Here is a 23,754-nt window from a genome sequence, read left to right on the forward strand (position 1 = left end):
CCAATCTACCTGACCCTGCCTCCCTAGTGCTTGGTTTAATGGCCTATACCACCATGCCTGGTTTGATCAGGAGTCAAAAAAAAAAAAAACCTATACTGATACTGATAACACCTACCACCCAGTCTTGCCATTATCGAAGAGTGAATCCATGAATGAAGGTGCCCCGTCTCTAGAGAGCATGGTTTGCATCATAGTTCATATGAATGAAACCCCAATTTCCTTCTTGTTACTACGTAAATAGCTTGTAAATAATGATATTTAACTTCTTTTGAATGTTTTCAGTGATGAAAATCTCATTACTTCATAAGGATTTGTTGTTAAATTATTGGAAATTTTTGGTGGCGCATGCCTTAAATGCACTCGGGAGGCAGAGGCAGGAGGATCTCTGTGAGTTCAAGGACAGCCTGGTCTCCAGAGCAAGTGCCAGGATAGGCTCCAAAGCTACACAGAGAAACCCTGTCTCGAAAAACCAGAAAAAAAAAAAAAGATTGGAAATTTCAATTTTGGAGCTATAGTGTAGACCAGTGATGGAGTGCTTGCTTCACCTGCACAGTGCACAGGGGCCGGGGATAGGCATTGAGAGTATTTGTTTATACTTTGTGAAGATGTGTCTATGTTTTGCATCACTTGCCTAAGGCACCTGATTGGTTTGATAAAGAGCTGGGTAGCCAATAGCTAAGCAGAAGAGAAAAGGCAGGACTTCCTGGCAGAGAGAGGAACTCAGGGTTAGAATCTGGCCTGGCTGGAGACATCAGCAAGACATGGAGGGAACTGGACATACAGAATGGAGGAGAGGTAGACAGCCATGTGGCAGAATGTAGATTAATAGGAGCAGGTTAATTTAAGTGATAAGACCTAGTTGGGAACAAGCCTAAGCCAAAGGAAAAGCCTTCACAATTAATAAGTCTTCATGTCATTATTTGGGGGCTGGCTGTCCCAAAAGACCTGCAACAGTTAGGGCTCAACCTTGAGCTGAAATCAGCTGGCATCTTATGTAGACTCACAGAAATTGGGCCTATTCTATAGAATGGCTCAGATGAGCCTTAAAACAGGCATTAATCCCATGATACTGCTTACATATTATTCTAAGCATGTCATCAGCTTCAGTGCTCATCTGAGGGGTCCATGGCATTAGACTTTTAGGAATCCTAGTCGAATTCCTTGCTTATGGCCCAGGCCATCAGATACTTGAAGACAGTTTCAGCTTTGTCGTTGGCAAACTGAAGTCCCTAGCATTCTATTTCAGGATAGAACTTGTCATTAAGAAGCAGTGGCTTGGGAAGGGCTGGAACAGGAAATGGGATCCTCCTGTTCCTGGGCCAGATGCTCTCACAGCAGCAACACTGCCCTGTAGCAGAGTCTTGGTGGGGGAAGGGAGGCCAGCAAAAAAAAAAAAACAGATGGTATTTAAAGAGCACAGTCCAGGTTCCTGAGTGTGTATGGGAAGTGTAGCTGACACCACTACAAGAATTTCAGCTACCACACAAGGGAGGAGAAATCATATGTGGCATTATGATCCATAGTAAACCACTTAGATGGATTTATTTTTTCTATTCTGTCTGAGCAAACCAAAGTCCAGAAAAGATTTGGTTAATTAACCTAGTTCATCCAGATGTAAAACTAGGCAAAGGGGCTGGGTGTTAGTGGTGCACGCCTTTAATCCCAGCACTCGGGAGGCAGAGGCAAGCATATCTCTGTGAGTTCGAAGCCAGCCTGGTCTACAGAGCTACTTCCAGGACAGGCTCCAAAGCAATACAGAGAAACACTGTCTTGAAAAAGCACAAAAAACAAACAAACAAACAAACAAACAAACAAAAACAAAACAAAAACTAGACAAAGGGTGAAAAGTGTTGGGAAGATCCATTTAGTGGGGAAGCTGGATCCAAGGTGAGGTGAAAGGATGTCACATTTTTGATGGTAGAAGTCGGTGGAGAGATGTCAAGTGCCAGGCAAGGCTTTAGTACTAAAGCAGGGTTTTTCAACCTTCCTAATGCTGAGACCCTTTAATACAGTTCCTTATGTTGTGGTGAACCATAAAATTATTTTCATTGCTACTTTATAACTGTAATTTTGCTATTGTTATGAATGATAAAGTAATATCTGGTATGTATGATATTTGTTATTGTGACCCCTGTGAAAGGGTCATTTGACTCCAAAGGCGTCGTTACCCACAGGTTGAGAAATACTGTGCTGAAATAACTCTGGGAAATACTGTGCTAAAATAACTCTGGGAGTTAGGGAAGACAGCACAAAGCACTTAGGCCCAGGTCAAAGCAGGAGCCATACATTCAGAATTCATATTCCAGATGGTGTCTGAGTCCCCACCCCAAGGATAGCAGACCCCGGGCCTTTCCTCTCTATGTCTTTTCTTCTGGCTGGCTCCCAAGAGCCTCCGAATGTCGCATCTGAATCCCATGCTAATGTTCTCCTCTGAATAGAATTCCTGTCAACAGATCTCTGTCTCTAGAGACCTCAGCTGAGCCCTCTTTGTTCCTTACCTTTTCAGTAACTTCCCCTCTAAACTGAGTGTCACTTAACAAAAGCACCCAGAGCCAAAACATTCATCTTCAACTGAGATTGCAAGCTCATCTACCGAATCCCAAAGGGCTAGCCTTAGCATGTATGTTGATGACTATATTTCAAAATGAAACTTAATTCACTCAGAGAGAAAATGTAAATACACAATAAAAATACTCAACATTTTTTAAAAAGGTGAATGTTTTAGCTGTGTGTTTTTCCTTCGAGTGATATGAAGGCACTTGCATAAATCCTTGTTTTACAAAGTTTAACTGGACACACCTGGTTAATGAACTTTGAAGTGATATGTAAAAGATCATGCTATATGAAAGATGTATTTCCCAAATAGATGTTATTCATGGAAGGAACTCTGGGAGGTAAATCAGTAAACAAGAAATGTTCTCTATCTGGGAGGAGGTAGCATATGCCTTTAACCCCAGCACTAGGGAGGCAGAGGCAAGTGGATCTCTGTGAGTTCAAGGCTAACCTGGTCTACAGAGTGAGTTCCAGGATAGCCAGGGCTGTTACACAGAGGAACCCTGTCTTGTAAAACAAAACAAAACAAACAAATACTAAACAAAAAAAGAAGAAAGGAAGGAAGGAAAGGAAGAAAGAAAGAAAGAAAGAAAGAAAGAAAGAAAGAAAGAAAGAAAGAAAATATATGTGCCCTGCCTCAAAGAGCTGCTCACTGACTGGTAGGGATGAACAGAATGCCAAAGTGCTTACAGGGGCGTGAACACAGGGTTATGACAGCTACTTTGGTGTTAACAGGAATGATCCTTTTCTTCCCAGCCTGGTTCTTCCTTCTGTGGTTACTTCTTAAAATCATTCACAGCATCTAAGATATGTGTTTCTTGTAAGAGATTTCCAATAAACTTAAGTGAATGGGTTGAACTCAAGCAGGCAGTATTTGGTGTTGTATCTGGGTGAACATTGGATAAATATTTTTGTAAGTTACGAGTTGTTTATCCAAATTAAAAGATTTTCTAAGACAATATGGATAATTCTATTATTATGCTGTTAGGGCTTACCTTTAGAGATGGCCCGAGTATTATTGCATTAGATCAGTTTCTCTGAACTTGGCATCTTTGCTGTTAAATGGCATCCCTGGATAGGTCATCTCTGAGGTCTCACATAGCTCCAGCATTCCCGTCCTCCCTTGATGCCTATCAGGACAGGCTCCACCTTGATTGTGTAGCCCATTGCTCACTTTCATAATGGTTATTAGCTTCCATGGTTATTAGCTTCCTGGTATCAAATGGCTTAGCATTCAGAAAGTGTGTGTGTGTGTGTGTGTGTGTGTGTGTGTGTGTGTGTGTGTGTGTGTTTCATTGGCCAAACCAGTCTCTTAAAAATGCCCACATGAGAGCCATTATAGGTTTAAAAAGAAATCAGGAACTAGGAAAATGTCTAGAAATCTACAAGGTTGACCCCAACTAACAATCTAAGCAACAGTCAAGAGGCTACCTCAAATGCCCTTGCCCAATAATGAAATTGATGACTACCTAGAGCCTTCATCCAGTAGCTGGTGGAAGCAAAAGCAGACACTCACAGCTAAACACTGAGCTGAACTCTGGAATCCAGTTGCAGAGAGGGAGGAGTGATGAGCAAAGGGGTCAAGACCAGGCTGGAGAAACCCACAAAAACAGCTGACCTGAACAAGGGGGAGCTCATGGACCCCAGACTGATAGCTGGGAAACCAGCATAGAACTGATCCTGACCCCCTGAATGTGGGTGGAGGTCTGGCTAATCTGTGGGGCCTCTGGTAGTAGTTCAGTATTTATTCCTAGCAAAAGAATGGGCTTTGGGAGCCCATCCCACATAGAGGGATACTCCCTCATCCTAGACACACGTGGGAGGGCCTTGGCCCTATCCCAAATGATATGACAGACTTTGAAGACCCCCCCCATGGAAGGTCTCACCTTCCCTGAGGAGCAGAAAGGGGTTGGGATGGGGGTTGGTGGGAGGGGAGGAGGGACGGGAGAGGGACCTGGGATTGACATGTAAAACAAGCTTGTTTCTAATTTAAATAAAGATAAATAAATAAAAATACCCACATGAAATAAGAGCTCTCTGTAACTTTATTAGTTGATTATGCCAATAAGCATCTATTTGGCATAATTCCCCAGGCATTTATTGAATTAAAGTAATTTTCTCATCTGTACTAGCATATAAACTTTCAACCCCATAAATGAAAATTCTTTTCATGTGTATTTTGAGATGGAAAGCAGACATGAATTTCATCTTCAGATGGTTTAAGTACACATTGTTAAGATGTAAATTATGAATAGTTTTAAAATGGACGTTTCTTTCTTAAACATTCATTTCATTGAATTAAACCATTGGGTACTTTGGAATAAAATAGGATATCTACTGCACAACTAAAGAGAGTTATTTTCATTCACAGAACTTCACAAGTTTGAAATAATATAGAGAAAAGCATTAATGCTGGCTGTTCATGACATTTTACAAAGGGAAGGAAAAGTAGTTGACTTTAAAACAATTTTTTTTAAAATTTTTCGAGACAGAGTTTCTCTGTGTAACAGCTCTGGCTGTCCTGGAACTCACTCTGTAGACCAAGCTGGCCTAGAACTCATAGAGATCCGCCTGCCTCTGCCTCCCAATGCTGGGAGCAAATGCATGCGCCACCACCACCCACTTCAAAATATTTTCTTTAAATTATTCAAATTCCTTAATTATTGATAGTGAATGTCTCTGTTAAGCACCATATTTTTGGGTTAAGCCTGTAAAGTGTTTAAATCTGAGAGCAAGATGTAGGCAGAAGCAAAGTGCCCCCTCTCAATGTGTAAGTGACTAAGGGACAGCTGGAAAGGGCCTTCTCAGCCTTTATTCACACCCTGCCTCCTTTAGGACTTACTCCATGGGCCACAGCAGGAGATCCCCAGTCCTTAGAACACACCCAGGAGGGCCAGTTCCTTACCCATGATGACAAAGAAGTGTAATTTGCTGAAGAATGACTCTGCCTTAGGTATTATAAAAACGTAAGGATTTATAACATCTCAGCAGGACAATGCTTCAAAACTTCACACTTCTCTACTTGCTTGCCCCTTGTCATTTTTCTACCAGACACCCTCAAGAGAAAAGAAAAACAAACAAAAAAATTAAATTGTTGTTCAAATAATATTAATAATTCATCACCAGATGGAATGAGAGCTATAAATAACAGTGTGGCATTGACTGGTGTAAAGGGACTCACAAGTATAGTTTGTGTATCAAACTTTCTCAAAATTTACAGTTCTGGTAATAACTACATATGCTGTCAACTGACGTAGATAAAAATAACAGCAGAACTACACCCCCCCCCCCCGCCAGGCCAGTGCTCTCTGCTAAGGGCTCTGTAATTACGTACACTAAATGAGCTCTAGCTTGAGCTAATAATACCATACTGAGTACTTGAAAACCATAATTATACGGCAACACGATGTGCACTTGGCAAGATTTCCAGTGTTAGGGGATCTATTGTCATACGGCATCTGTCAGAGTTAAAAGTCAAATTGTGGGGTTAGAATAATTGGTCTAGACTGAAGCAGTTCAGGGCACTGTGGCTCAATTAGAGTTAGTTGTCTGTCTTAGACAGTCAAATGCCATGATGATGAATATGTCCAGCAATTGCTTAGAATCCTAGATTACATATCATCTTATTTTAAAACACAAAGCTTCTCCAGGCTTGAACACCTGTTACATACCTGTGTGCCTCAATGCACATAGATATTTTTAAATAAAAATCCAAAAGAAGGAAGAGGGGATAACTTCACTGTTAGTTGCTCATGGTGATATATATATATATGATTGTGACACAGGGTATGTCACCTAGACATATGTACAGTCACCAATTGAATTGGTAATACCACTGACAGCTCTGCTGTCTTTAAAAACAACTTTACAATAAATGGCTACTCTATTAGTTGAAGACATTTCCAATCTGCCCCATCCTTTTCCTGGTAAAATAACAGAGAATTAGCTTCACAATGCTGAGTGTTATAAGTTAGTCCTTTTTGATAAACCGTCATATTTTATACCATGTGCTACCTCTTCTTTGGGCAGTAAAGATATTACATCCGTGCAATTTTTCCCTCTTTCCCACAGACACAGGGAATTCTGTTCCCTTCAAAAGGGTTAATTGCTGTGTTTCCATTTTATAGTTTACCTCTGAATTCCATTTAGCTTAGGAAAAGCCTTGTGTATTATATTTGCTTAAATTTCACCAAGTGCCATCACACTATTCTGGTGAAATTATTTATGGCTTAAGTGACTTTTTCACTTCCTAGGAATGCATTTTAATTCTAACTGATTTTGTCCTCCCTCCCTCTTCCCTGCCCCCCTCCTCATCCTCCTTGTCCTCCTCCTTCCTCCTTCCTTCCTTCCTTCTTCCATTTTTTTCTTTCTGAGTGTGTGAGTGTGTGTGTGTGTGTGTGTGTGTGTGTGTGTGTGTGTGTGTGTGTGTGTGTGTGTGTCCCCGTCCACGCTCGAGCATATCCATGTCAACCTTGGATGCCATGCCCCAGGAGATGTCTGCCTTGTTTTTGGAGATGGTTTCTCCCTAAGTCTAGGGCTTACCAATTAGGCCAGGCTGGTTAGAGAGTAGCCATGCAGCAGCCACTTTACCCACTGAGCCATCTTCCCAGCATCTGCCCCTCCTCCTTCCAAACTCAGTATTTTCAAGAACTTGCCTCTAAATGTATCTAGATTTCTCATGACAGCTGTGAGTCATATCCAACTTCCACAGTCACATGTTTACATAGGAAGCTTTTCCAAGTTTTATTTTCCTGACAGAGCCTAATTTGATTTTTGCACAGTTTGTTCAGTTCAGGAAATGATGTGTGTATTTTGGTGAAATTAATCTCTTAGCAGTGAGCCTGGATTATCCGGAAGCAAAAAAAAGTCGGTCTGAGTTGGTCAGTTTTTAGAAGTCACCATTCCAGAAAGGAATCAAGAGATTCACCCCCTCCCCCCACTTAACATGTGAGTTAAGAAAATTTTCCCCATTGTGAATACTGGTGAGGATGTTCAGAGGTCAAAAGTAAACAAAAACAAAACAATCATGCTAAGAACACTGGTTACCACCCTGCTTGCTGAGGTGAAGGGTCACAACTGCTTTCTCTCTTTGGTAGCATTGCACGTTCCAGAAAACATTTGAGTTGTGTATCTCCAAGGAATCCACATATGAATAAGAAAACTAAAGGTAATTATAGGGATATATTTGGTGGAATCAAACAAGCTGATAATGGAAATGCAAAGCAGAAACTACCTTTGCCATTAAAATCGACTCAGGGATTGTTAGAATATGCTCCACCGAGGTTCAGTTCCTTGTGGCTCTTGCTATATGCTGACCACTTTTGTTGGCGTCCCCTCTTGCATTTCAAAGAGAGTAAAGTTTCTTCCTCTTCTTTACTTTGTTCCTCCCTCCCTCCTTCCTTCCTTGTCTTCTCTCTTTTACTTCATCTTTGAAGATGAGATAATCTAGAAGAAAGGCAATAGATCTGGTAAGAGAAGTCAACAAGAATGCACACCTATAAGATCCTCTGACAAAGATCCACAATGTTCCCCTGCATCAATAACAATCAGAAAAGACTATAGTAGATTCTGTGATGCCACTCAGAACAGTCAACAATCTCACAAATAAACCAGCAATGGGGCAGTGTTAAGAGCACTGGAGAAGAAGATCATGAAGTCAAAACAAGAGGGTATTAAAGGATAATGAGAGGACATAACCTAGAGTTTATAGATGGTTTCCACAAGGAAGTGTGACCTCATGGTGCTAGCTTAGGTATCAGGTGCTTAGCAGGGAGAGAGAATATGACATAGAAAGACTCCTTCAGAGGCTGCACTGTCTTGGACTACTTATCCAATCGTGTCCTGCAGTGAACCGCTTTGGAAGACAGAAAAAAAGCAAAGGGCAAATAACGTTTCCAGAACATTATAGTAAAAATAGTGTCTCATTTCAGGGCAAAGATCAGTTGAGCTTATGAGAAAGAAATAATTCCATGAGATGTGCTGTGATTAGCACTGTTGGTTCCCTGGATAGCCATTTTTTGTCCACCCCTGTTTTGGAACTAACATCCTGTGACTAATAGATTAAACACACACACACATACACACACACACACACACACACACACACACACACACACACACACACACTAGACTTTATTAACTTAGAAAACCTCTAGATTCAACCAGCTACATTATCAGATCGTGTCTGTGGCCCATGGGAAAGACTCCACCATCTTGCTGTAATCACCACCCTGACAACATCCACCAGCTATTTTGTAAATTGCCTTGATTATGACTTTTCTTGTTCTGTTACTGTAAATCTTCAACAAACTGCTTCACATTGGGAACATGGAGTCTGGGGAAATGTAACTGCATGTTTCCTGGGGCATGGTCACTCAAATTTGGCTCCAGAATAAACTCTCTCTTATTCCCTTTGAGGTTGAGAGCTGTGGAGTTCTGTTTTGTTTTTTGTTTTCTTCCATCAACAGGAGTGTCTGAAATTCCACTTGTGCTCAGAGTGGGACTCTCTCCAATATAAATTATAAGAGCAGGAAGAGGAGCATAGCCGTCTCCACTTCCTGTTTCCTGTCACTGCCTCTGAGCTCCAGCTGCCCCATCCCCACCCCAGCTATAGACTGTAGATGGTAAGTTTCAGCTGAAACTGAAGCCCACCTCTTATTTTGGTACAGGCTGATGACCCAGAAGAGAAACTTCCCACTACAATAGAAACTTGTAAGCTATTTCCCCTTCCCATATTCAGACTGCCTTCCTTGCCCCTTCCTTATTCTAACTCCAGGAAAGTGTGTGTGTCACACACACACACACACACACACACACACACACACACACACACACACACACACGAGCACAGCTCCTGTCAGACCAAAAGAGAAAATAGCTATTTCTATGTTAGGTAAGAAGAGGAAGCAAGGGTTACACCATCAGATGGGAGTGCCAGGTGCAGAAAGAGAAAATAGTTTATAATAGCTTATTTCACTAACAAAGCTAGGGGATTCATGAACACAGTAGATTTCAAAGGCCTTGTGTCTCTTTTATTTTGCTTGTATTAATAGGCACTTTGGTGGCTGGTGCTGGGCGAGGCAGTTGTCCTTGGATATGATCACCTGTTACGATTCTAGCCAAAGTTATTGGTGTCTGGCTCTTGCCTGGAACCGCCCTTGATACCCCTCTATTGCTTGTTTGAGTGATGAGGAGGCTAGAATAAACCCACATGAATTTAGTGATGTGGATTCAGGACTTGCATCAGTGACATAATTCATGCTGGCAAATAAAAATTATTCATCTGCCTGGATGACGTTAAAAGTGACTTATTGGGGGAGTGTCAACTCCAAGTGCCAGCAGTGGTGCAGAAAAGCTACAGTTGAAGGCAGTACATGTCAAACAATGACTACACTCTCAGCTGTGCACTTTTTGAGGCCAGCAGGCAGGAAACCACTTGCCCTTTGGCCACACATTCTTTCCAAGGAGCTAATCCATGGTTCGTTTAGCAGGCCAGGGTAGCAGGAACCCTTCCCTGGAAGGAGGGGGAAGAATGACTTAAGCTATTGTCTTATTCCTGGTGGGGAAGAAAGGCGCTGTATTAATGAGTTGTGCACTGAGGAGCTGAATACGTAATGCCCCCTCACTGAAACAAAGAACAGTAACAGCAGTTTCACCTGTTCAGGAAGCCGTGCTTTCTTCCTCCTTGGAGGACTAGAAAGTACTGTAGCTTTACCAGAGAAGGGGAATCTGAATCCTGGGACTAGAGTGAAGAGGTAATGATCTCTGAATTTCATTGTCGATCTATATTCCCTAAATAGCACAGAGCTGCTTCCTATAAAGAAAAATGTTTACTGGATGGAAATTTTATTACCTGGACATTGCATCTGATGCACCAAGGACATACTTTGTAGACGAAAGGTCCTCCTGCCCAAGCTTGGTCTGTGTCCTTTTACTAATAGATGCAATCAATCAAAGTTTTTAAAATGGGGTATCTTAGACATTTTTGTGCCAATGGACCATTTCATTTAGAGTATCAGCTTGATGTAGCAACAGTAAAGGCCCCTGAAGGGAAAACTAGTTCTTTCTGGCCAAGAGGGTGAAAGGGATTTATTTCCTGGGCCTTGGTGCAGACATAACATTCCAAGCACCCCCAAAGATAAATAAATTAATCCCGAAATTCATCCAGTTTTGTCAATCAATTTCCTGGCCCAGTGACCAACCCTTAAGAAGAAAGGCCCATTCTGAGGTAGGTGAACTCACTTTCAGGCAGTTTCTCAACCTTCTAATGTTGTGACCCTTTTAATACAGTTCCTCATGCTGTGTGACCCCAGCCATAAAATTATTTTTGTTGCCACTTCATGAATGTAATTTTGCTAGTGTTACAAATCGTAATGTAAATATCCATATTTTATGTTGGTTTGGGGGTCGAGACCTACAGGTTGAGAACCACTTCTTAAAGGCCTGCTGAAGAAACAGGTGTGGACAATTATTCATTTACTGAGATGCTTTCCTCTTCAGAATCCCTGTCCCTAGTGAGGGCTCTTACAGTGCAGCCATGCAGCTTTGTAATTCTGCCCCATGTTCTGAGTAATTCAGAAAACTTGCCCTTTTCTTCTGTGTCTTCTCTAGGCATGCTTTCTTTCCCTAACACTTTGGGTTTCCCTCTTCTAAAGACCCCTCTGCTGCTAGGTGATGGGCTTCTGTGCCAGCTTAATTCGGTAGTACATCCCCTCCCCACGTCCCTTCTCCATTCTTCTCCTTCCCGATTCTGCTGAGATTGCCTCTTACTTGTCCTGTTGTTTCTTTCTTGTTTTTTTTTTTTTTAACTCTAATAAAACTGACCTCTTTGAATAAACTTTGGATTTGAAGGACTTTCCAATTTTCCTGTCTTTTAACTCCGATCAGTTGAGAAAACAAACCTGCTGTTGCACCCCTAGATGGCATCAAGTTCTCCTTTACCCTCTCCTACACTGATTTAAAATGAGTTTATCTTCAGAAAGAACAGCTCTTACCCAGATACTTGGGAGTAGGAGAAGGGAAAAACCCCAATCAGGGCTCAGCCTTAAGACAGTTTCTGTTTTGGAGACAGAGTTTTGCCAGGTGGCCCAGTCAGGAGCTGCCCTTGAGGCAATCCTCCTGCTTCAGCCTCTGGGGAGAGTTGTTACAAGGGTGCATCCTGAGGCCTGGAGTAAAACTCTTGAATTTTCCTCAAGACTTGGCCACTGCTTTGTCTAAAGTGTGTTCACCATGGTTTCAAAAGCCAGCTCCCTCCGCATCCCAGGTACTGATGAAAACAAGCCATTTAAAGAATGAGGTAAGGAGCACAAATTAGGGTTACTTCATCTCTGATGCCTTCTGCCCACCTCTTTCCTGGCCCACATGCAAACAAACCTCATCATCTGTTCTTTTTCTTAGCATTGGTGTTGTGTGATAATACTTTAACTATGCAAGGGTGTGTTACATTTGTTTCTGTTGCAGAATATTACTTTAACTGTGTAAAGATGTGTTGCATTTGTTTATGCTGTATTTGTTTGGGTATGTAAAGATATGTTGCTGTTTTTCATTGCCTGAATAAGGCACCTGATTGGTCTAATAAAAGTTCAACATCCAGTAGCTAGGCAGCAGAGGGATAGGCAGACAGAATAAGAAGAGGAATCTAGACTTGAAATAGGAGTGAATGAGGGAGAAAGAAAGGGAGACACTTAGGGTCAGACAGATTGCTTCCAGGCAACCAGACATAGAGGAGGAAGCAGTAAAAATAGGACATATAGGAGAGACGGCTCAGTAGTTAAGAGCACTGCCTGCTCTTCCAAAGGTCCTGAGTTCAATTCCCAGCAACCACATGGTGGCTTACAACCATCGGTAGTGAAACCTGGTACCCTCTTCTGGCCTGCAGGCATACATGTAGGCAGAACACTGTATACATAATAAATAAGTAGATCTTTAAAAAAAAAAGAATATATTCTTAAAAAAAAAGAATGAAAGAAAGGTAAAACTCCCTATGGCAAAATACAGATGAAGAGAAAAGGTTAATTTAAGTTATAAGAGCTAACTAGAAATGAGCATAAGATAAGGCAGGGCATTCTTAAGTAGTAAGAAGTATCTGTGTCATGATCTGGGGGCTTGTGGTCCAAGATAACCTGCTACACATTGGTTTAGTTACTAGAGAGTAGGATGATTTACTTTCTGGTTTTACTTTTGTTAAATTGTGGGAGTATATTTCTCAGTGATGTATATCTTGTCCTGCTGAGAAGTGCAGGGAGATTAGTCAAGATGAGATTAATATTTCATAGGCATGTTTTAGAAAACTTACAACTGAATTCATAGAACACTGGAATTCTTGTTCACTTAATAAAAGATTTCTGGTATTCCTGTAGCTATCTATGACTTGTATTTTATGTCTCTCTCTCTCTCTCTCTCTCTCTCTCTCTCTCTCTCTCTCTCTCTCTCTCTCTGTGTGTGTGTGTGTGTGTGTGTACACTGGAGGTCCACCCTGGGTGTCAATTCTCAGGTGCCATGGCATTCATCTTTTTTTCTCTTCCTCCTCCCTCCTCCTCCCTCCTCCCTCCCTCCCTCCCTCCTCCCTCCCTCCCTCTCTGCCTCCTTCCCTCCCTCCTTTCTTTCTTTCTTTCTTTCTTTCTTTCTTTCTTTCTTTCTTTCTTTCTTTCTTTCGACAAACTCTCACTGACCTGGGACTTGCTGAGTAGGTAGCCTATTTGGCTAGTGAGCTCCAGGGAGCCACCATTTCCATCTCTCCAACTTATCAGCCCATGCTGACATTTCACTTGGTTCAGGGAATCAAACTGAGGGTTCTCACGCTTGCAAGGCCAACATGTTTTACTATGCTATCGTCATCCCCTGTTCGTGGGGTCTTGGTTGGTAATGTTTGAAATCCATCTCTTTTCGTGCCTCTCCTTGCCTCTGTTGCTCATCAATGGGAACTGACTCTGAATATTTTCTCTTACAGAGTTCTTATCTGTTAGTGGATTTTAACGTTCTCTCCAGTGATCTCGGTCCAGAGAAGTGTATTCTGTTTCTTTTCTGTTTTTCATTTCTTTTTCTGCCCCTTGCCTTCTCTTTCTCCCCATTCTCCTTTCTCTGAGAGCTGTATGCTGCTGTGCCTTCCCCTGCTTCCCATTCCTGCCTCCTCAGTTTTCCTAGATGCCCTCCTGACCTTTGGAACTTTCTTCTGGCTGTGTGGGTTGCCTGAACCATGTCAGGTAGATGAGACCACATATTGTTTTTAAACCTCTTGATTTTGACAAGAAATGGTAGAAGCCTAAATTATATCCACCAAAAGAAAACCCAGCATGACAAGAGAGAAAAATCTTCCATTTCTGTAGCTTTAACATTTTAACATATTTAAAGGTTTTAAACAAGTCTCATTGGTAGACTTGATATGTGTCAAGCAGTTTCTAGAAAATCACTCCATCACTGAGAGGTTTCCCTAGCCCTGTGTCAAACAATTCGGAGCTCAGCTTTGCATAGTTCTTTTGGTTACAACTTCTCATTTCTGATGGCTCAAGCCCATGTGTTGTTTTCTCCAGGCCCCGGAGAAGATGGAAAACCTCAATGTGCCACACCTAGCTCAGATCCATAGTTATGGCAGGAACTTGACAATATTGATCTCCTTGAGCTAAATGTGCCCAAGGACACTTAATTGTGACTTTCAGACATATGATGCCACTCTTCTTCTGGCACAGGGAGAGGCTGAATGCAAACAGGAAAGAAAATTTCCTCCTTGTTCCCTGTAGAGAATCCAAGTAGGGAAAAGAGGTTACAGAAGATGGTCTCCTTTCAGGTTCTGGGAATGGAGCTAGTGAAATAAAATGCATCACAGGGCTGGCAAGATGGCTCAGTAGGTAAAGGTGTCTGCCACACAAGATTAGCAGCCTGGCTTTGATTCCCAGAACCCGAAAAAAGATGGAAGAAGAGAACTGGATCAACAAAGTTGTCCTCCTTCCTCTCAAAGGCACATGTACGGCCCCACCCCTACCCCCACCCCCACTCGAGATAATAGTAAATATTCTTTTTGATGTGTTAGTTACAGGGGTAAGGTCTGGTCCCAGAGCTGCTGGTGATTGTGAAGACCCTAGTTCCAGAGTCTGGCTCCAGAATGAGGTTTTGCCAAGGCTGGGACAAAGAAGGGCTCTGCCAGGGTGGCTCTACACTACCCCAGAAACTGATACCGATCTGCTTCAAATAAAACAATAAAGCAAGGAGTTACTGATACTTTGGCCCTTACAGAACAATATAAAGATTAAGAATATGGTCTTTGGAAACAGACAATAAAAAATTAAATCCCTGTGCCTTTATTATGATGTAGAGCCAAAATGTTCAGATTCAATCCTGGCTCTGTTACTGTGAGAAAATAAGTTTCTGTTGTTTAAGCCCCACACTGTGTAGAAGCCCCTTAAGGTTGCCATGGAAACGACTATACCCACACATGCAATGGGTGAGCCTGAGCTAGAAAAAGGACATTCATAGGACAGTTGGTAAAATTTGAATAAGGACTGTAAATGGATTATAGTAATGCATCAACAATAGTTTCCTAGTTTTGGTCACTGTACTGTGACTATGTAAAATGTTAATATTTAGAGAATTTTGAGAACCTTGGAACATTTAAATTCTCATTTCCCACTCAATTTTTTTTCATTCATTATTTTGTCTTTTTTTTCTTTTTTTTTTTTGACATGGTTTCTCTGTATTGCTTTGGAACTTGAATTGGAACTCACTCTGCAGACCAGGCCAGCCTCGAACTCACAGAAATCCACCTGCCTCAACCTCCTGAGTGCTGGGATTAAAGGCATGGAACACCAATGCCTGGTTCATTATTTTGTCTTAAAAAAAAAAAAGACCTTACAGTTGTCAGGGCCTGTCTATATTAGCCCTGCGTAGCTGGGCCATGTGCTGCAGACTGGTGTCTTGGGGGCCAGGGAGGGGGGAGGGAGGGAGGGGGGAGGGAGGGAGGGCTGCAATCGGGACTAGCCGAACAGCCTCAGGTCCTTTCCTGAGTGGAAGAGTGTGGATGAGGGAAGGCTAGCTATTGGCATTAAAGGAAAGATGGGGACTTAGGATCATCTCAGGAGGGAAGGATCAGTTAATACTGAATGTGCCTAGTTTATTCATGCGTCATCTTAAGTAACCAAGCAAAGGACAGAATACTTCTATTACCATGTATAAAGGGCAGATAGCAATTACTTCCCTTAATCCTAAAAACAGCTGCACGCACTACTTCCGCACTACTTCTGCCCCATAGCTGCACTTATCACCTAGCCTTCAGGATGAGTGTAAACTCTCTGGCCTAGGTCTATTGTTGTTTAGACAGGAGCCATTCAACACCAAGGCCAGGACATCCTGCAGCTGTCAAGCTAATATCTTAAAGACAATAGGAGTCAAGGCTCTCTGAACTCATGGCAGGATGAAATAGATTTCCAATATACGGGGCCCTGACATACAATCTAGACAATATTTTTTTCACAGAACAATATTTGTTTGGAATTACCATGCTATTTTTTCAGTTTCTTTATTTGCAATTCTTTCTCTGAGCTTGAAGTTTTTATCTGGATCTAAGAATATCCATTAAGAATTCCTTCTGTGAGACACCACACATTTTGATTGAGGGACACTACTGAAATGAAGCTGGACCAGAACTAGAGGCCTCCTTCCTGCTGGCTGACTTTCTGGGTGACCAAAGGTGCTATGCAGGCTGCCGTGGAGGAGAATACCCTGCTGGGAACTTTGTGCCTACAATGCCAGGCAAGATGTGCCCACTGGTGCTGATTGTGATGGGGTAACCAACTGCTTTATAATTGGATTTGAGGCCCGCTCCACAGAAGGGAACTCACACTGTACGGTACTGGTTTTGTAAACCTAGCCAAAGCCATGGCTGGGGAACCTGTTACTGTTGTTTTGCTGAAAGGGCATGGTGTCAAACAGCTTTCTAGATATTTACAATTGTATAAATGCACATAGATTACTGTTGGTCTTAGCTTGTTCAGAGAGATTCTGTTCACAGTGATGAACGATGGTTAATATGGAGACTTAGTGTTACACATTTCAAACATGGGAACAACACTGAGGTGTCTATTTAACAGTATCAAAGCAGACCTGACCACTAGGTCTCCTAGCATCCCTCAGTCCCTACCTGTTATAGAGTATGGCTGACATATCCAACCCTCTACCCTGAACTCTCTAGCCCATGGACTGGCTGCCCTTCCCCCAGAGGCTCTTCTCTATATAATCCAGACCATTTGGTTACTTTCCTTTTGGACTTTTGGTCTCCCAGAGTTCCTCTCTCTCCCCTCTCCCTACCCCTGCATCCTCCCCAAAGGCCCAGTTCAGTCTGGTTACATCCACTTTGGACTCTCCCAGATATTCCTGTCTCTGCCTACAGTCTCCCTTTTACCTACAATAAACTTTCTCCCACCATACCTAGGAGCAGCCATGTCCTTTCTTTTTTATTTTTTTATCCACTCATAACTAGTCAAATTGCTGTGAAGTGACTATTAAATGCTCAGCCCTATACAGGACATCTATATCATGTATCCTTAAGCTCAGAAAACATCATGTAGGAGAAAATGGAAAGAATATAAGAGCCAGAGGATGGGGAGAATGGTCTGGAAAGACTGTTATGTACATGATTATAGCTATTGTATTCATGAACTCACAGTTGCCATGGTTACCTGCACAAGACTTGCAAAAAGATGCTACATGTCAACATTCTATCATGGGTGGGGAGGGGCTCATGAGGACCCACCTCTCCCAGAGGAGTGCTAGGTAGTTAATGGTTGCTGGAGGAGGAGAGTCATTTTCTCCAGTACAGTGATCATCAGTATGCTGCTGTGTTCCTGCAAATAGCCTTCCACCCATGCTCGAGCAAGTAACTAATTCAGTGGGTCACAAAAACAAAGGAGGGGCTAGAGAGATGATTCAGTAGTTAAGAACACTTGTTGGGCTGGTCATGGTGGCTCATGTCTTTAATCCCAGCACTAGGAGGCAGAGGCAGGGTGATCTCTGTTAGTTTGACGCCAGCCTGATCTACAAAGTGAGCTCTAGGACAGCCAGACATAGACACAGAGAAACCCTTTCTTGAAGTACCAATATATCTTGGCTTTGCTTCTCCTGTTGAGAAGTCTGTTTCTTGCTCACTCAACATTTCTTTGAAGTTATCTTTTGCTCTCCTGGTGCTTTTAAAATCTTCTGTCCTTGCTGTTCTGCAGTTTAATTACACATCGACTCTTAATTGATCTGTTTTCATTGAACTGTGCCTTCTGTAACCATGTGCTGTAGTTTGGATATTGACCTCCTCTTTTGCTTTCTGGCCAGGAGGTGAGTGGTTTCACACCATAGGTTCCTACAATCACACACTGGTTTATCACAGCCCCAAGGCTTACCATGAACTAGAGTCTTCAAAACTATAGGTTAAGACAAATCTTTTTTCCCCCCTAAGGTATTCACCTCTAGTATTCCTTATACTGATGGGAAACCTGTTAACAATGACCAACCCTATCTTCCAGTATCTGAAAAATAACATAGCCATTATCTTTTCAAAGATCATCTCATATTCTCTTTGTTTTTATTGTGGTTGTAGCTTGAAGGAGATTGTCCCCCATGGGCTCACTTGGTACCAAGTTGGTGGCATTGTTTGGGGAAGTTTAGGAGGAACAATTTTGCTGGAGAAAGTATGCCAGTGGGGTTCACCTTTGAGAGCTTAAGGCTTCACCCCACTTCCAGTTTTCTCTCTCCTTGTGCTTGCACTTGAAGGTGTGAGTCTTAGCTTCTGATCCTGCTTCTATGCCTGCCACATGCTACTATGCCTACCACGTGCTACCGTGCCTGCTATGTGCTGCCATGCTGCTCTGCCATAATGGACTCTGATCCTTCTGGAAGAATAAGCCAAAAGAAAACTTTCCTGTTCATGGTGTTTTATGACAGTAATAGAGATGTAACCTACGGTTTCAATTCAAAATTCATTCTGTGTTCATGTGTTTGACATCTACTTTCTTCTTTTTTCCTTTTAGTATTGAAGGGACCAGCTCCCCATTTCGGCAGCCTTAACAGCCTAACACATGCTTACCTGACCTTGTCTTGGTCACTAGGAGGTCAGATGCCTGCCTCATGGCAAGGAACCAATCAGAAGTTAGCTGGTGGTGCTATGCTTTACGGCTCTGGGTGTGCTTTACAGACAAGTGCACAGCAATGATACACAGAGCATAGCACAGGCCCTGATACACAGGCCCTGGGAGGGCCTATGGGCCATAATCACCAGTTGACCAATCAACACAGGGCAGGCCCTCCAAGCCTGGAGGCACACCAATCCTGAGCCTTTGCATACCCCTAGACACTCCCCTTACATTGCCCTATAAGATCTCTATTCAGTGGCTTCTCGACGTCTTTCCTAGCCATCCACCATGGTGGATGGATGAAAGGCCTGAGCTAACATGGGGTTAGCTCGTTAAACAACTACAATAAAGCCTCTTGCTGTTTGCATCAAGCTTTCACCTCTGCCTGGTGATTGGGGTGTCTGAGGTCCTGGGCTAAGATCCTGGGGGCCTGAGCCTCCTCGGGTCTTTCATTATCTCTTGAGCTACATTGTTCAGATCTGTCTCCCAGTCCATTAGATTTCTTTTTCTTTCCCCTGAATAATCTTCTACTACTACTTATCTTCTTTCTTCTTCCTTTGAGATAGGATCTCTCTGTGTAACTTTGGTTAGCTCGGAACTCACTGTGTAGACCAGGCTAGCCTCAAACTCATAGAAGTCTACCTGGCTCTACCTCCCTAATGCTGGGCCCTGCATAATCTTAAAATTTACCCAGTGCATTGAGTTTGTTAGTTGCAACAATGTGTTTCATTTTTTTCTTCACATGTTTCATTCATAGTTTTTCACATTCTCTGTCTGGTATTCAATAGCAGTAGCCCTCAGGATTAATGTGTGGATAGCTTGTGCTGACTCTTATTCACAGTCTTGTATTTGACACTACTCAAACTCCCTTTGGTTTGGCCTGAGAGCCTGAGCTCTCTGCCTCTATATTGCTGGGCATCCAGAGTTGTTCCACCTCAGTACTGATACTGGCATTGTTTCTGGATACATGGCTTTCCTCTCTGGGATAAGTTAGCTGATCATATTGCACTTGACACCTGCCCACAGTTCAAATTCTAAACACCCAACAAGTCCTATTTTGTTAATATTCTGGATATAATTATTTCATAGAGGGACATTCCCACAGAAAATTGAGTTCCTGGAACTGGGAAATTGCTCAGTTGGCAAATTACTAACTGGACAAGTTGGGGTTCCCGGTACTCATGTGAAAAGCAGAGTGGGTATGCCATCCTATAATATAATCCCAGCAGATGAGAATAAGAGACAGAGAACCCCTAGAACAAGTTGACCAGCCAGTCTAGCTAAAACCAGTATGCTCCAGGTTCAGCCAGAGGCCTTGCTTCAATATGGAGGGTGATCAAGGAAGATACCCAGGTACACACATGTGCATCCATGCACACAAGAACATAAATACATGCATGTACAACACACCACACACACATACAGATGCAAGGGGAAAAAAGAAAATTGAGTTCCTTCATCATGTGCAAGTCATTTATCTCTACACTCACCTTTATAATATATAATCAGTTGTTTATTGTTTTATGGTCATTTTCCTATAGCAGAATATTAACTTCCTGAGAACAATGACTAGGTTTGCTCCTGTATCTTCAGAGATTGAAAAAAAATATAGTAATTAATACATACTACAGCCTGAAACTTATAAATATTTCTTGGCTATTAAAATGAATGAACTTCAGGCATACACTCATTGGTATATGATATTACTTGAGGTTCTCCAGATACAAACTTGAATATGACAGCTTCTTCCTTTGAAGTACTTGTTAGGCTGGGCCATACCAACAGGAGAGAAAGGTCACAGAGAACTAGTTCTGGAATGTGATGCCCACTCCAACGTATCTGCTGAAACTGAATCATCAATAGCATCGTGGCAAGAGACTGGGCCTTCTGGGAGATGACTATCATGAGGGCAGAGGCTTTATGATTGGAAATGGTTCCCCTATAAAGGAGACCCAAGGACCAAGGTGGTATCTCAGTAGCAGAGTACTTGCCTAGCACATGCAAGGTCCTGGTCTAGAGTCCTAGCACAAAACTAAGAAAAATTATTTCAATCACCCATTTCGCTCTTCCACCATGTAAGAGCACATAAAACAGTACTACTTACAAGGAATTTGCAATACTTATAAGATACCAAATCTGCAGACTCCTTGGTTTGGGGCATCTTGACCTCCAGAAATATAAATAATAACTTTCTATTATTTATAAATGATACTGATTATTATAGAGCCCCAGATGGAATAAGAAAGCATTTAGTCACCCATGTAAACACATTGCAAATAAACAACATAATAACAGGGCAGGCACAGCAATCACTTTCAAAGCCTAGATGCCATGCCCATTCATATTTACCTCACTATGTGAGTCATCATACAGGATAGTCACTCACAGAAGAAGCATTGTGACCAATCTGAAGTTTTAGAAAAACTCCAGTGGAACAGGTGGGTAGATTAGGCAAATAAAACCAAAGGTAGAAAAATCGGTAGGACAGCTGGGCAGAAGGCACCTCACAGACCTGTAATTCTAGCCCCTAAAAGGCTGAGGCAATGCCTCCAGGTTGGAGGCAGTCTTGGGTTCTAAGCAAGCCTGGCCTACATAGCAAGAGTGCTTCAAAAAAAAAAAAAAAATGAAGGGGGTCGAGGTGGGGGTGGGAATGGGGAATAGAGGTAGCAGTTACCATAGTTCAGACTTCATCTATTCAAAAGCCATCCTTTGCGTGTATGTAATAGCCAGGCACCTTTCTGGACACCAAGGACATGCCTGCGAGTCATACAATTAAGGTTCTTCTTATGCTGTATCTGAATAAAATGGAATGAGTAAACAAATGCATATCTAATATGATTTCATGTGGTGTCAGGTGCTGTCGAGAAACGGCATAGGGTGTTGGAGACAGACAGTGGCAGTGACTGTCCTGAGAAAACCTATGAACAAAGACCTGCAGGAAGGAAGCCAGCGCAGGGGCAGTAACTTTTCTGTAGAGAAGACAGCAAGGGAGCCTGCTTTGTGCTTCCTCTGGTGACAAAGTGGATCCCTGTGTCTGGCAGTAGGTAAGAGACAGAAGTGTGGTGAGTCTGGAGGAGCGGCAGGGTCCAGATAGTCATTACCACAGGCCTCGGTGAGATCAGGTGTTACCAGAAGTGCTATGGGGTTGGATGCAAGGACAGGGTCGGGGGGCACAATTTTAACTGAAATTTCAAAAACTCACCCACATGACTGAGTCAAACATATTCAGCAACAGTTGGCCAATAAATAAATAAATAAATAAATAAATAAATAAAGCAGTATCAACTGCTAGTTTGGGCAGACTGCCAAAAGGCCTGCTCTCAGGAGGAGGAAACTACCTGCTCTGACTTGGCTCCCTGATCTGTCAATTCTTCCACGGTTTGTTCATCTTCACATCCCCAGGGAAACCTTGTACCTGGCACACAGAGGAGATGAAATGCATATTCTGAAAATGCTTGAGTTAACAAATGACCTCTGAGAGCTGGGTGTGGTGGCATGGAGACAGGTGCATCCCTGTGAGTTTAAGGCCAGCCAAGGTCACAAACAGAGACCTTGTCTCAAAAAGCCAAAACTCAAACCAAACCAAAACAGATGGCTGCCGAGGTCCTATGAATAGATGGAGTCAGTGCCGAAGCTCTCTCTATCTCCCAAGGGATAATGGTCAGCTATGAGCTGTGACACAGTGGAGGTTGGAGAAATTGGGGTGTTTCATAGTTGTACATTGGAGTCACAGCAATTACAAAATATCATTTATTTGTTTAGCCAGTGCCTTCTGCCACAGCAAAGTCTGGTTAATTCTGTGTTTGCAATCCAGCACAAATCTGTCACCACTGTTAGAAATTAATAAGAGAAATGTCACTGTGCTTTTTTTTTCTTTTCTTGTCATCAATGTTACCATCACAAACAACACAAACGGTAAAGTGTCAGTGAATTTCAGGCTTTAGAGATGGTTGCACTGAGAATTACCAATAGAATATTCCCTTCATATAAGGCTATGCTGAGGAAGCTGGTCTGGACCAGTTTTTAATAGGAAATGCCAGCCGCCTCCTATTGGGGACTATACTGAGAAAGCAGTTTGTGCCTCTGGACGGAGCTGGAGGGAAATGTTAACTGTTTGTCTCCATAAATCTCAGTTTTCAAGCAGTAAGATCTCAATGACTTCTGTGCAGGATTGTTCTCTTGGAACAGGAAAGATGGTCCACTCAACACACATACAACTCCAGAAATTGGGACAATTCAGTGTCAGGATGGTGATAAATACTAGGATGGAGGGCTGTGTTGGGTTGTATGTGCCACTTGAGATTGTATTAGGATGGTCTACAGCCTACCACTGGCTGCCCAAAGACCACAGGAATGCTTTAAAAGACCCACCATACACATAGCCCATCTGTCACCTGGAAAAGTTACCAGATGATGTCATCACAAGATGGACATGGTGGCACATACTTGTAATCTGTGATTTAGGAGGCTGAGCTAAGAACATAAATTCTTACTAGTGAAAGAACCCCCTCCAGAGGCTCAGGCCCCCAGGATCTCTGCCCAGGACTGAGGTGACCCCTATCACTAGGCAGAGGCGAAAGCTTGATGCAAACAGCAAGAGGCTTTATTGTAGTTGTTTAACGAGCTAACCCCATGTTAGCTCAGGCCTTTCATCCATCCACCATGGTGGATGGCTAGGAAAGACGGCGAGAAGCCACTGAATAGAGATCTTATAGGACAGTGTAAGGGGAGTGTTAGGGGTATGCACAGACTCAGGATTGGTGTGCCTCCAGGCTTGGAGGGTTTGCCCTGTGTTGATTGGTCAACTGGTTGTTATGGCCCATAGGCCCTTCCAGGGCGAATGCTATGCTCTGTGTATCATTGCTGTGCACTTGTCTGTAAAGCACACCCAGAGCCGTATAGCATAGCACTACCAGCTAACTTCTGATTGGTTCCTTGCCACGAGGCAGGCATCTGACCTCCTAGTGACCAATGCAAAGTCAGGCAAGCACATGTTAGGCTGTTATGGCTGCGGAAATGGGCAGCTGGTCCCTTCACTAGAAGACACACAGTAAGGACATATCTCAAGACCTAAGGACCTATCTCAAGGCTGGGC

General features: G+C 42.7%; 1 long non-coding RNA gene across 1 annotated transcript in view; it reads right to left on the reverse strand.

The window, feature by feature from the left end:
• Positions 1 to 5,347: 5,347 nt before the first annotated feature.
• Positions 5,348 to 23,754, reverse strand: part of LOC103162226 — a 48,540-nt gene continuing 30,133 nt past the window's right edge. The window contains exons 5-6 of the long non-coding RNA XR_003480520.2: positions 7,787 to 7,998; positions 5,348 to 5,609 (exon numbers count right to left, since the gene is read on the reverse strand). This is a non-coding gene — a long non-coding RNA (uncharacterized LOC103162226). The remainder of the gene's footprint in view (positions 5,610 to 7,786; positions 7,999 to 23,754) is intronic.

The sequence above is a fragment of the Cricetulus griseus genome, assembly GCF_003668045.3.
Source record: "Cricetulus griseus strain 17A/GY chromosome 1 unlocalized genomic scaffold, alternate assembly CriGri-PICRH-1.0 chr1_0, whole genome shotgun sequence".
NCBI lineage: Eukaryota > Metazoa > Chordata > Mammalia > Rodentia > Cricetidae > Cricetulus > Cricetulus griseus.